Source organism: Pyxicephalus adspersus, chromosome 7 (assembly GCF_032062135.1).
Source record: "Pyxicephalus adspersus chromosome 7, UCB_Pads_2.0, whole genome shotgun sequence".
NCBI lineage: Eukaryota > Metazoa > Chordata > Amphibia > Anura > Pyxicephalidae > Pyxicephalus > Pyxicephalus adspersus.
In genome coordinates, this window is record NC_092864.1 from 29,796,396 (window position 1) to 29,810,230 (window position 13,835).

The 13,835-nt window shown below is 39.0% G+C and overlaps 1 protein-coding gene and 1 long non-coding RNA gene across 4 annotated transcripts in view; one reads left to right on the forward strand and one right to left on the reverse strand.

The window, feature by feature from the left end:
* LOC140335388 (uncharacterized) overlaps positions 1 to 7,647 on the reverse strand; it is a 40,900-nt gene extending 33,253 nt beyond the window's left edge. For both annotated transcript variants that reach the window (XR_011921693.1, XR_011921692.1), the window contains exons 1-2: positions 7,400 to 7,647; positions 6,801 to 6,979 (exon numbers count right to left, since the gene is read on the reverse strand). This is a non-coding gene — a long non-coding RNA (uncharacterized lncRNA). The remainder of the gene's footprint in view (positions 1 to 6,800; positions 6,980 to 7,399) is intronic.
* The window catches only part of IGFBP2 (insulin like growth factor binding protein 2), a 45,548-nt gene that overhangs the window by 1,973 nt on the left and 29,740 nt on the right, over positions 1 to 13,835 (forward strand). The gene's annotated exons all lie outside the window — the stretch shown is intronic.

Sequence of the window (13,835 nt, forward strand, 5' to 3'; positions counted from 1 at the left end):
TAATGCGGTTTTCACGCTCTATTTAGCTCATGACAACTGTACTGATAGCAGAGCATGGACCTCCAGCTGTTTTATGATATAGGCCTTTGCCTAGGGGAGCCACGCTGATGGGGCAGCATGAAAATGTTCTTATAACTACAGTTCTCACTTTGTATATTGTCAAAATAGCTTGTTCATGTTTATTTGTTCTAAAAATGCTGTCAGAACGTTGCAGTCAGGATAAAAACAAAAGGCAATGTGTACTTTTCTGGTAATAAATTTGCCTTTATACTTGAATGATTTCTGCATTGACAATGGAAACATTTGTGGTAAAGCAGAAGCAGTTAGGGGTTGTGATTGGCTGATCTCCTCCATGCCACCATATTGTTTCCTGGCACTGACTTGACTTTGAAATTGTCTTCCCCCCCAGGAATCTAATGCCCATGTGCATATGTGGGATATTCTGCATACCTTGCTCCCTAGAATCTACTGCACATGTGTCAAATGTGTTGAATATTCTGCATTCTCTGCTCCACAGTAATACAGAATTTACTGCTATTGTGCATGTGTGGGAGATTTTACAGTCTCATCGCCACAGAATCTACAAAAACCATGAAGCATATTCTGCATCCCCCATTCCCAAGAATCTTCCCTACTACTTAGCATGTAGTAGATATTCCGCATCCCCAGCTCCCTAGAATCTACTGCACATGTGTAGGATATTCTACATGCTGCACTTAACCAAATCTACAGCTATTGTGCATGTGTGGGACATTCCACAGTCTCTGTTTCCCAGAATTTACAAAAACTGTGTAGCATATTCTACATCCCCCCATTCCCAAGAACTGACCCTACTTACCTAGGAATGAAATGAGGAAGTAGGGAAATTTACATAAAAATATATGCGTGTATATATATATATATATATATATATATATATATATATATATATAAACAGTGCATGTATGTTTGTGTTTATATGTGTGATGCAACAATATGTGTATGTTTGTGCACACAGTGCAAATTGTGCAAGTCATTATACGGTAGGGCTGCTTGTATGTTTGTAAACAATGTGCAGATTGTGTTTTGTCAGTATAGTAGAGAGCTAGTTCTCTGTGCAGATTGTCTGTATATTTGTGTGTATGTTTATATGTGTATAAGTGCTGAACTGTACAAATGATTATGCATGGCGTAGGGCCGTGTGTGCAGGTCTGGATGTGTGTATGTGTATAGCACTAGATTGTGTTGTTGAATAGGAGCATACTATTATTACAACAATCAATATTCCTATTTTTGAATTCCTGTAAAAAATAGAGCTGGGTTTGCATCTGTGCCGCCATGGTGCTATGCATTGCACCCTGGACTAACTTTTTTCCCCCATTCACTTGAATGAGCTGCCTACTGCACAGCAGGGCAGTAAAAAATATATGCCGTTTTTTTCTTTACTAGCACACCTCAGTATATTATGCATATGTTCTCATGTTTTACAGTGCACAGTAATCCAGTTCTGTCAAAAAGATGTGTGTTGCAATGCCATTTGGAAGGGCACCAATTCATCTAACACTGGCCCCAAGTATGGTATGACATATACCATCCATATGACTATAGGTTGTAAGCACTTTCAGAAAAGCATTGAGTAATGTAAATAGTTGAGTGTGTAAAAATATATTGCACTGTTCATTTATTTTCCATGTTTAACTGTTTAATAAGAGAGCCCAGGACTAGTACATCACCTATTGATTGCCATTGTAGAATAAAGAAACCAGTTAGGATCAGTCCATACAGTGCGGGAAGGGTGAGTGTATCTCTTTTGATGAAAGAAATCCATAACAACTATAAATAAGTGTGGTCACTGCAATTATTTATAGTTGTGATCCATTTCTTGCATCAAAAATTCTTCTGAGGAAGCAAAGGAGGTAGCTGCGAAACGCGTCAGTTGGGTTTTTGATGAATGTAATTATATCACAATGTACCAATGTTAAAGTTATATTGTTTTAACATTTGGTTTGGAATAAATCAAGTTTTTATTAACAATCTATGCATTTAATAAAAGTGCTCTTAAACATTTTTCCATTTCTTAGATTAATAATCCTGTAGACTAAAGATCTCAGATGGGAAGCCCAGCACTAGAACTGCAATTGTTGACTGCTTTACAGACCGAAGATTTGAGTTAGACACTTTTTATATGGGAAAGGAGGAAGGGTAGTGTCCTGCATTGTAGTATCCGATTATGGTATTTAGGTCTTGTTATTTATGTTTTTGTCTAAATAAGAAAGCCCAACACTTGTTGCACACTTGCTGACAGCTCCTAAAAACAAAAGATTCCAGATGGGCACCTTTTCTACAAGAGCAATGGAGGGGATTCAATATAAAGCTGTGTGTGTAATCTGATATTCTCCTACACCAGATTTCCTAATCACTGAAATATCAGCAGCCTCCACGGCATATATATTATATATTATACGGCATATATATTATATATATATATATATATATATATATATATATATAATTTTTCATCTTCATCTAAAAAAAAAAGTTTGTCCTAAACATATGAAAACATATTTGGAGGAGTTCTACATTCTCTGTGTATTTCTTGAAGCGCCCGGTTAGGCATTAACAGACTACAGCCGTCCCTGTACAGAATAATCCATGCACAGCACGTTCACCTGTTCCAGGATAGTTTAGGACAGGCAATGTAAGGGGTCGCTTATTTGTAAAGCACAAAGTCCAAAGATTGGTTAACAAGCTAATGAACTGAAACCCAGAACAGAAAGCATGCGCTGTATCCCTTGGCTTGGATTTGGGGGGAGAGAGAAGTGGAAGTGGGCAGTTTAAGCCAGTTTTCCCAGCAAAATGTTTCACTCCAATAAATGTTTTTTTTGGAGAATTCTTGCAGTGCTGTGCAGCCTCAGTTTTATAACTGATATGGAAGTCCCAGAGTGGCGACAGCTTCCAGTGGAATCTGTACACTGTGACCCGAGACTTAGGCTACCTACACATGTCAGATCATTCTCGTTCGATTCTTCCCTCAGGCATAGTATCCGATGAGAATCTGATGTGTGCACAGCATCCGTTCAACGCCATTCATTGATCCATCATGGTGAATCCACAAATGGCGACAGACGAACGACTGCAATGCAAGTGAAGGGGAGAGAGCACAGCAGAGTGCAGCTCGCTTGTTCTCCCCAATTCCTGTCTCATAGAGCAGAACGGCGTATGTACAGCGCTCATTCATGCATCTTTCAGTCTTTTGTCCTTGGAAAGGATTGTGAAAAAAATCCTTTCCAACGACAACAATATAACGTGTGTAAGCAGCCTTACAGCTACCACTGGCTGCATATGCATTGGTGGAACATTTGGATACATTGGTATTTGTGCACAAAAATAATTTTTTTCATTCACAGGAACTTAGAAAATGATCCAGAAAATATGGTGGGATGAAACTGTAGGCTAGTGGTGGCCCCTGTATTGTGACCCAACATTTCAGTAACCACCCACAAACAGCCAGGTAGTTACTGAAAATTGGCAGGTGGTGCACCCGGCTAAAAGGTGCTGGGGAGAACAGCTGGGAAGAACTGTGTGTTGCCATCATGTCTCCTTACAGCTACTGTCTTGCAATTAGTAGCAGGATCTGCCATAGAGCTCTTCCACTTACTTGGGAATGGGAAATCCCATGACCAACTGAAGGAGAACACTAGTTTAAATATTTAGGTTTTATTACTACATTTGTATAGTGTTGTTTCTCATTATAGTTATAGCATATTATATTTTAGAATTAGAAACACATCCAGCCTTTTTGGGCAGGAATCTATCTAGTTGGCTGGAACCAGCTTGTGTGGAAGACTATGTTACATTATCGTGTGATGAAACAAAAACATTTTGGTTGGGTTATCATTTTTTGTGCCCATCAAGAAAATGTAATGATACCTAGTTACATCTAATGGGGTCAGATCAGTAAATGATTGTAATAACCACCTCAGGGCTAATAAATCTTAGAAAAAATTAGATTTCATGGGTTGATTTTGCCATCAATTTACAAACCATGGCCACAGGTGAGGCACCATACCTTATTATGCATGATAAGCTCAGATGAATATGTCCCATCTTTGGAATGGCTGGTTGATTGTGTTTGCCAACTAAGTCCTAAGGTTGCCAGTCCTCCCTTCTTTGTACCGTAGGCAACCAAGTTAAGGTGAAAGCCAAGGGAAGACTGGGAACCTTGGGGTTCACCATGCAAACTCTGGTATAGTCCAATGCCAATGGGCATGGGCATGCTTCATCGGGAAAGCCAAAAGATGACTAGGAATCCTGGGTTTTCAGGGGCAACACAATCAACTGACCATTTTATTGATGGGATATATTTCTGACTTGGAGTTTACCATGCATGTGCTATGGTGCATTATTGTTGGGAATGGACATAGTTCATTGGGAAAGCCAAGAGAGAACTGGGAACCTTGGGGTTCACCATGCAAAATGTGCTATGTTGCATCACTGGTGGGAACGGACATAGTTCATTGGGAAAGCCAAGGAAGGACTGGGAACCTTGGGGTTCACCATGCAAAATGTGCTATGTGCATCACTGGTGGGCGTGGACATGCTTTATTGGGAAAGCCAACGGATGACTAGGAACCTTGGGGTTTGAGGGGGCAACACAATCAACTAGCCATATTATTGATAGATTATATTTCTTATGACTTCACCATGCAAAATGTGCTATGATGCCCCACCAGTGGGAATGGACACAGTTCATTGCGACAAACCTTTCCACATTAAAGCATTTAGCTTTCATATTTGGTCACATGACATCTCAGAGCTTAAACTGAGATAATCAATGAAATACCTCTGCTTAGGGCCACCAGCCCAACATATCTTATCAGTACAGGGCCCAGGAGAGCAAATGTCTCTCTGATCTCATGCCAAGTCTTCTTCTGATGTAGCTAACATTAAAAAAAATGAAAAAAAATCACGCTTGTCTTAGGTCTTTAGATTGTCTGTCTGTGGGTGACTTGACAGTACTGAAATTGCTGTTTGTGCTGTTACATAGGTAATTACAAGTGGGTAATCTCATAATCCATCTCTCTATATAGAACCTGGCATTTTGCTAGCTACACAAGTAACTGATCAAAGCGTGTTGGGATGACTTCCATTTCCACAATGTGGTAATATTCCATGAATTGTGGACAGTATTTGTTCTTGTCAGAGGTTTTTGGCAGGGAAAAGCCATGTAACTTTTTTTATTTTTGTACTAGTAGATATTTTTATAGAATTGCATAAATCTCCACTGAGTTTGGTATTTCATTAATTATTGGGATTCAAGGGATTATTCCCCGAAAGGCACAATCTTTATTCTAGTACGGAAAACAGATTCTCTCCTTAAATATTCAATAGCCTAAAGAGACTCTGCCAACAGACCATTCATTCAACAACAACCTCCCCATGAAGGTTTTATGTGTATTAAACATATTTTATGCATGGTATTTCCTTGTGAGATTATCCAAAGGGCCCGAGACTGCTGCTTGTCACCACCATCTTTGATGTGATGTCCACAGCCCGAGTAGAGTCACAGCTGTCAGTCAAATGACACTCCATAGCAGTTTCTCAACCTTTTTAACATGGGAGAACCCTTGACATATTTTTCAGTCTTCAGGGAAACAGTATCACAGTATATTAGTGTATATTAGTGTGGTGGTCAGTGGGAATAATTCCTCATACATCGCTGGCCATTGGGAAGAATGTCTCCCTTACAGATAGCCGAAAAGATCATTGGTGTCAATTAAACTGACCTGAGAGGTGTAAATTGCTCATTGGTTACAAAACCCCTTGCAACCTTTGGAGGGTCCTAGAGTTCACCAGAACCCAGGTTGAGAAACACTGCTCTGAAAGCTAAAGCTTAAATATGGGGTTGAGCAGAGGACTGAAGGACCTAGGCCAACACGGGAGACCAGTGAGAGCAGCTATAGCCTACAAATTTTTATTCTGTTAAGATTTACTGTAACCCATACTGAAGAAGTTATGTTTCTGCCCAAAAATCATTCTTCCTTTTCATGAAATTCTGTATAAGATATCTGAAGTCTAGCCAAGTCTGAAAGATGAGGTGTGATGCACTTCCAGCACAAGTGTGCCTGTTCCCAAAGAAATCAGCATCAGAAAATTACCTAATACGCATTTTTAAGTCATGAGATTCAATTCTTTTTCTTTTTATTGTGAAATATTGGTACAAAGGGTAGAAATTAATATTCACTCTATGTAGCAATTCCTAGCTCGTGCTCAGCTAAGATCTTATTGGTAAAAAAAAGTTTTCCCAAATAATTTTTTGCAACTTATCTGCCAGTCTGACTTTCCCAGAGGGTTGCAGGATATGGCTATTTATGGACACTTAGCCATTACAGCCAATATGTGAACTTGTTGGATTTCATGCTCCAAAATCAGACATTATATTGAGTGCCGAAACCTCCTTTTAAGGTTTAATATATCATTTTGGATGGTGTCACTGAGAATTTATGGCTATTGAGAGGTCAGATGCTTCCTTCAGGTGAGTGGATTGAGTTCATAATTGGTGTTCAAATTCATCCCAATGGTGCCCAGTTTGGTTGATGTCAGGGTTTTGGGCATCTATATTTGATCCAGCAAACCCATCATATTATGTCTTTATGGAGCTGCCACTGTGCAAAGGGAGGGGGGGCAGCCACAAAGTAGAAAATAGATCAGAATTGAAATTTGGAAGAACATTCATATACTTGTGGCATATAGTGTACTTGCTATTAAAGCGGAAGTAAACTGAAAACTAAAAAAAATAAAAAAATAAAAATCACACTAACTTTTAATTCTGCAGATCCCTCATCGCACTGGAGAAGTCCTCAATCGGGTCCCGCACCATTGTGGAATTTTCTCTTGTCCCGGTGCGGGGAAAGAGCTGGGCACCGCCACCTTCAGCCTTCTTTTGGCTACATCACCTGATCTCACATTGTGCCAGTGCGAGATCAGGGTATGTAGCCCGCTGTAAAGAGGAAAAAAAGAATGCTGATCACTGCGCATGCATGGTGTAGGCATCTCTTTCCTCTCAGTGTAGGAATATGTCCCCTCTGCGCATGCCTGAGATCAGAGCAGCCAAGAGCCTCCCGGCTTTTTTTTAAACAAATAGGGTGTTACAGAAAAAAAAGAATATTACTTTTTTATTTAAAGTAAAAATTTTAGTTTAGGTCTGTTTTAAGATATAAACGCATAGTGGTGGTCTTTGCATGCTCTATTCATATTTGCCTTGTGCAGATAAATAACCTGTCTTAAAAGGAGTAATTTATAGTGTAAAACTTCATACTGAAATCAATATACTGTCAAAAAGAACTTTGGCTTTATTAGGAAAACACAACTATTATGCAGCCTTACATAATATTATTATGTACAATGGAAAAATACTTACTTTTAAAACTTCTTTTAAATTTCTGAATCCTTCTTTCTTCACCAACTCTTCTCATGTGGCAAACCCTCCTTGAATTTGCATGTTGCCACAGCCTGATGATATCACTTCCTTTCTATCCTGCATGTCTCAGTATTATATAAAAGAACACATCCCCAGCATCCCTTTAGATAAGCCTGCTCATTTCTATGCAATGAAGCAACTGATTGGGATTAGCACAGCTAAACTGCATGAAAACAAAACTGCATTAATCTGCATCATGCTGGTCAGCATATACTCACCAGGAAAGGGCATTTCATTGTGCAAACAGTTGTCTCATTCCACAAATAAGAGCATGAATGTTTAAAGGGGTGCCAGGGATGTGAACTTGCATACAGACTGGTGGTCAGAGTGCTAAATGGATTGTCGAGCTATGTAGTTTGTGAAGCTATTGCCTTGTCTTTCAGATAGCAAGGTTGTATAATCCCTCCCAACACCCCTATACTTTCATAGGAAAGGCACAGTATAGGAACTTAAAATTATTTGTAAACAAGATTTGGGTCTCATTGGGATCTCTCCGAATTACAATGAAAAAAAACGGAGCTGTTGCATACTCAATCTAATTAGGTTTTAAAACCTTAGTGGGTATTTAAATCAATCAGCAGAACAATATGCATATTAATTATCTGTTTGCAAGAAAGAACATGTTCACACAACTCAAAAGCTCAAGCTAAAAATTGAATTGGCCGGAACAGAGGTGGGTGAGGGTTTGGCACTCTGGAGATAGCATGTAGTTTGTCCCTTGTTTTTTAGGTTTGATGACCCTTTACCAGTTGACTGGATAAACAACTTCATACTTCCAAAAAAACTAGAGATCCACAGCACACATCCATCTGTTAGATATAGCAACATAATTAAAGAGAAACTCTACTCAACCTCCTCTCCATCTTGATTGGCCAGGCCCGAATAATACAACTCTTGCATTCAAGTTCGTTTATTCCAGCAACAAAGAATGCTAATCTTGCACAGATCACTCTACAATCTAGAGAAAATTGGAGATAGCTGGGTACATTTGTAGTATCTGCCATCCAGAGCCTGCTCACACATTTTTTAGTTTAATTCCTCTTTAATTATTACCTCTGGTGAGCAGATCCCATCATGTTTCAGGAGGAGATACATGCCCTCTAACTCAGTGGAAAAGTGTCGGTTGAATTACTGAACGTACTAATGGTGAGTCCGATTGATACCATCATTTTGGGTGGCAATAGATTCAGATCAAATTTTTATGAATTCAGATGTCATGATTTAGCTCCAAATTTCACTATTTTTTGCTACTTTAGTTTTTTTCAAAGGGTTCAAGCTGCTTCTGACATAGTTCATCTTATACCCATATACCCTTAAATTGACTGTTGGTGCCACCATTCTTATATTGATTTCCTTGATACTGATCAGTCACCTGGTTATTCCTGTGCACCCATTGACTGCCAGAGCTTAAATTTGACTGGGATTGCTTCCTAACAATCACCAGTTAATGGGAGCTCTCCCCAATGTTCAAATTAACAAATGCCAGGGCTGTGTTGGTATTGTAAATGTCAAGGAGCAGTCCCAATGAGTGCTCCCCTACAAATGCTAATCAAAGAAAGAATGATCGATATACTGATAAAATATTGATTAAAAATGCTCTAATTGATTACTATTAGATTTGATGCTTTTAAATCAAGTACATATATAGGGTTTAGGGTTGGGTTAGGGTTAGGGGTTACTAGTGTCACATAGTGGTGGAGGTTTGGTTGAAGGCTTCGGATTTAGAATAAATGACTGACATTTTGGCTTTTGGATATAGTTACTGCTTTACTAAAACATAAATATGATTTCAAGTGTAACTATAAACCAATAAATATCAGCTATGCATTACAAAATCAAAGTACAAGCTATAGTTTTTCTTTTAAGAGTAATATAGGCACATTGGGTAGTTAAAGCCCAGTTGAACCCTATATATTTATTAATGTAATGCAGTCAGGATTTAGGTTGAAGAGCTGGACCGCTGGTCTCACACCCAGGCATTAGCCTATGGCTACGTACACAGTGCAATAATTATCGTTGGGGATGAACGACTAATGACCAATCGTCTGATAATCATTAACAAAAAAAGTGCACAACGCCGATGAATGAGAAATGTCACTGGAAACGAACGACTGTCCCGGTGGTTCGGATTGGGCAACTATTGTTTGTTATCTATTGTGTATACGGTTGTTCAGTGATGGTGGATGTTTCTGAGGTACACTTTCTCCGGTACACGTCACTTCCTGCATTGTTCAAACGATCCTATCTAGTGTGTGTACATTATTGGTGGAATATATTTGAACGATCGTATCCTTACAGCATGTACAGAATTGTGCACAATGCAGTTGTTTAGGATAATCAGGCATAATCGCTGAACAGTCGTTAATCATGTGTTTTCTAACAATAATTATTGCACGTGTACGTAGCCTTAGTCTCCATAGATCCATTGTATTCACTGCACACTGCTCCAATCAACTGTTCTCCCACTCCCTGGTTGATTGTAGAAGGATTAGCAGAGACCAGGGCCACTTCTTTCTTTGTGGAAGAGGTGGTCAAGCTGTTAAAGAGCAGAACATTTGAACTTTTCCTGCAGCACTTACAAAAAAAACCCAAAAAGCAGTGGCATATATTTTGCTAAATATGCATCCTGGCTATATTACAATAATAATTATAGATATATGTATATGCTTGTATACAATAAATGTGAAACATATTCATGGAAAATGATAGGCTGGTGAACGGAGCTCAGTCACTAGGGAGCAATTCTGTCCTGGTGCCGTTTTCCTGCTTGTCTGTATCAAAAGCTATATTTTTGTCACTAGAGAACATTGTTGGTTTGGCTGCAGGTTACATTATGGTTTTATTCCCTCTAAGAGGCTTACGCACAAGATTATGGCTCAGCCACAAGGATCTCATTGAATGTTACCCAACATTAGCTGTGTGCCAATTCCATCATGTCAAAACTGAACTCTGGGAGAGACTTTGTAAAGGAGTTCTCCTCAGTCAAACTGTTGATCAGATTGGACTGGGTCAAAAATGATGCATATGTGTTACAGTAATGTTAGGTTTTCTTTTTAAAACATTTATTTAAGTGAGATTTAGGTTGCAGATGGAGCCTGGTGGGCTTGGACAGCCCCTGCCTTCCTATATATCTTTAATACTTCAATAGTGAGATGCCATAATTCTATCTCTATTCTTGTCTACATGGAAGTTCCTGTACATCTTTGTGTGTCCCAACTCCTCTTGTTATATTTTTTTATAAGATTGTATAAATATATATTATCCAGTAAGGAAGTAATGGACACAGCTGGTGTACTGACCCTAAAACTCAGTGCAGAGAAAGTGGTAACCCCTCACAATAGGCTCAGCAGGTCTGCAGACCTAGGAACTTAGCTCAGATGGTGAGAGTCCCTCATATTGAATACAACTGGTGTATAGACCCTGGAACACAGTGCTGGAATGGTGGGAACCCCTCACAATGGGCAGATGTGCAGACATGGGAATGCAGCATTGGAATAGAGGGAACCATTTATAATGGGTACAGCAGGTGTACATAAGTTCTCATCTCAGCACAAGGATAATGAAAGCCCCCATAATAGGCACAGCTAGTGTTCAGACTTGGATCTCAATGTGGAAATGATAGGAACCCCTCATATTGGGCAAAGTTTGTGTGCAAACCCTGGAGCACCATGTGGAGATGGTAGGAACCCCTCACAGCGGGCACAACAGGTCTAAAGACCTGGGAACTCAGCATTTGAGTGTCAGGTACTATTTAAAATGAGCACACAGGTACACAGACCTGACAACTCCATTGGATAAAGAAAGCCTCTCATAATGGGCACAACAGGAGTACAAACTAGGAACTTAGTGCAGGGATGTTAGGAATCCCCAATATACACTTTTCCTAGGGTGCTTAAGGACCTTGTCCTGGCACTGATGGTTGGATTCTCTATATTGCATTTGCAAAACCTAAAATAACACTATTGATTTTGGTTTTATTTTGTGATTTCCTCTCTGCTTCAAAAAAATTGTGCCGAAAAAAATTCCCTCTTTTTTTCTTCTTACGTTCTTCTCTATGTTGTAGAGGTGTTGATATTTCTGTACACTGCCTTGAGTTTTATGGCATACGGCCCTAAAGACAATTTATTTCAGAGGTGTGTCTATACCGTGGAAAAGATTAAAAAACCTTAGTTCTCGATCCAATGATGACTCATTAGTGAGTTATTAACAAATACCAAAATTATTTAACAAACTTGGCAAGTAATGCAGCAAAACCACCTGGAGGCTAATTTATCAATACAATCGATTGGATTGCCTATTCCGTATGGTAAAACAAAATAGACTGATCCTTGAAGAAAATAAGTGTGATTTTCCCTTTTGCTGCTGCAGCCATTTTTCTTGACTTTGCACACTTTCTCAAATGCACAAAGATACTCTTAAAACTCCCAAATATAATGCATTTATAAAAGCAGAGACCCTGTAGAATAAAATGGTGGGAGTTGCAATTTTTACAGTCAAATTTGTGCTTTCAGTATACTGAAAATAATTTTAGTGAATGCAAGCTTGACCCCTGATTGTTCAGAAAAATATAAAAAGTTAAGGTGAATAGATACCAAGTATGTCAAACCTCAACAAGGTGAGAATCTATGGTATCCAAAATTGCTTTTTTAAAAGCTCAACAAATCACAAAGCTGGGCTCAGACTATTGGTATTTTACAGCAGTGATTACTGCCCCAGGGTGCTTTTGTCGAACAATTGGCACCTAGGTGCAGTAACAGGCAGTTATCTGTTGCAAACAATGGGTAATATTGGACCAAATGTATCCAATATTCTCCCCAGCCCCTTGGGTGCACTTTTTAGTAAGCCTGGCTCTTTTAAGTGGTTACTGAAATGTTGGGTCACAATTCAGGGGCCACCACTAACCTACAGCTTCTTCCCACCATGCTTATAAAAATTAAAGGAAAACACTGGTATCCATCTATTTTCCTGAATTTTAGAGTGAATAAACAGCAGCAGACTGCTTTCTCATTTAGCATCAAGTTAATTGTGAGATACATTTATTAAATGTGTTTTTTAAAAAAAACAAGCAACCAAAAAACTGTAAAAGCCCCCAAAACATATTAGACATTGCCACAAAAAAATAGATTGAGAGGAATAATTCCAAGGACATCATATGAACTGAGTTCAGTTTAGTGTATTTTGCAAGGGGTATGAATAGTCTTACATAGAAAAAATCTATAAATGTCATACTTTCCCTTTGAAGCAGAATAAAATTCAAGTTTTTAGATTACTCTAAGTTAATGATGAAGTTTTTCGTATCATCTTCCCTCCTTAGAATATCACTGTTATTGTCCTGTGTGACGTCATTTACAGCTTCCTGGCCATGCCATAATCTTCCCTGTGCCTTACCGTAATGACGTTATCATATAAACATGGCACAGGTGCTCAATCTCAGTCCATGTTGCACCTCCTTCATCCATACCCATAATAATTCACAATATATGTCATAATGCACATGAAGTGCACATGTAGTAAATACCGGGATTCCTCAAAGTTAGGGCTATCCAAAAAAATACACTTCAAGTAATATTCCAGGGAATTGAAAAAGTATAAATAACTGTTTACTTGAAGTTATTCACTGAGATTTTTGAAATGTTACCGACACCTTTATTGTTCCTGAAATAGGTTTGGAGTTTCTTCATGGATTCTGCATTGATAAACAGCTAAGCCGCAACGGACGGCAAGAAGCTTGCTGATGTGTGCGCTTGCCAAACAGAAAACAAACCCTGTGATTAGCACAAACTGTAAGCTTATAATTGTGGAGCCAGTGATGATAAGTGAAGGTTTGGTGAAAGTAGTACTTGGGCAAAGTCATTTTTTATTCTTCCTCTGTTTGAACTTGCTCACCTCGCCCGGTCAGTGCAGAGGGTGAGAGGTTTGGGAAAGACGCAGGAAGCTTAAAGGACAGCTGCACATTTGGATCGTGGAGAGATCTGGCTGTACTACCAACCTCCTGCATGGTGCTGTCAACGACAGATTCAGTGCACTCTGATGTCACCCAACCCTTTTCGCATGAACCCAGGCCAATATGGGCCTAATGGAACACATCATCGTGGTAGCCAGTACCCACAAACCGCAGTGTACAGACTTCATTACAATAGGATGCATGGGAGATGGAAAGTCACAAAATTATTGAGTTTAGTGGTAAACTATATGGCAGATTTCTTTCTAATGAGAGTAGGGTGTCCCAGCTGGATGACATTGCCTGTAAAATTTTACATTTCCCTCACTTTTTGTCCTTGTGAGGATAGTTTAATAGGTATTTCCAAATGACAAACTCATGCTTGTTCTTATCTTGGAATACAGAATAATTAGTACTTATTTTGTAAGAAAAGTT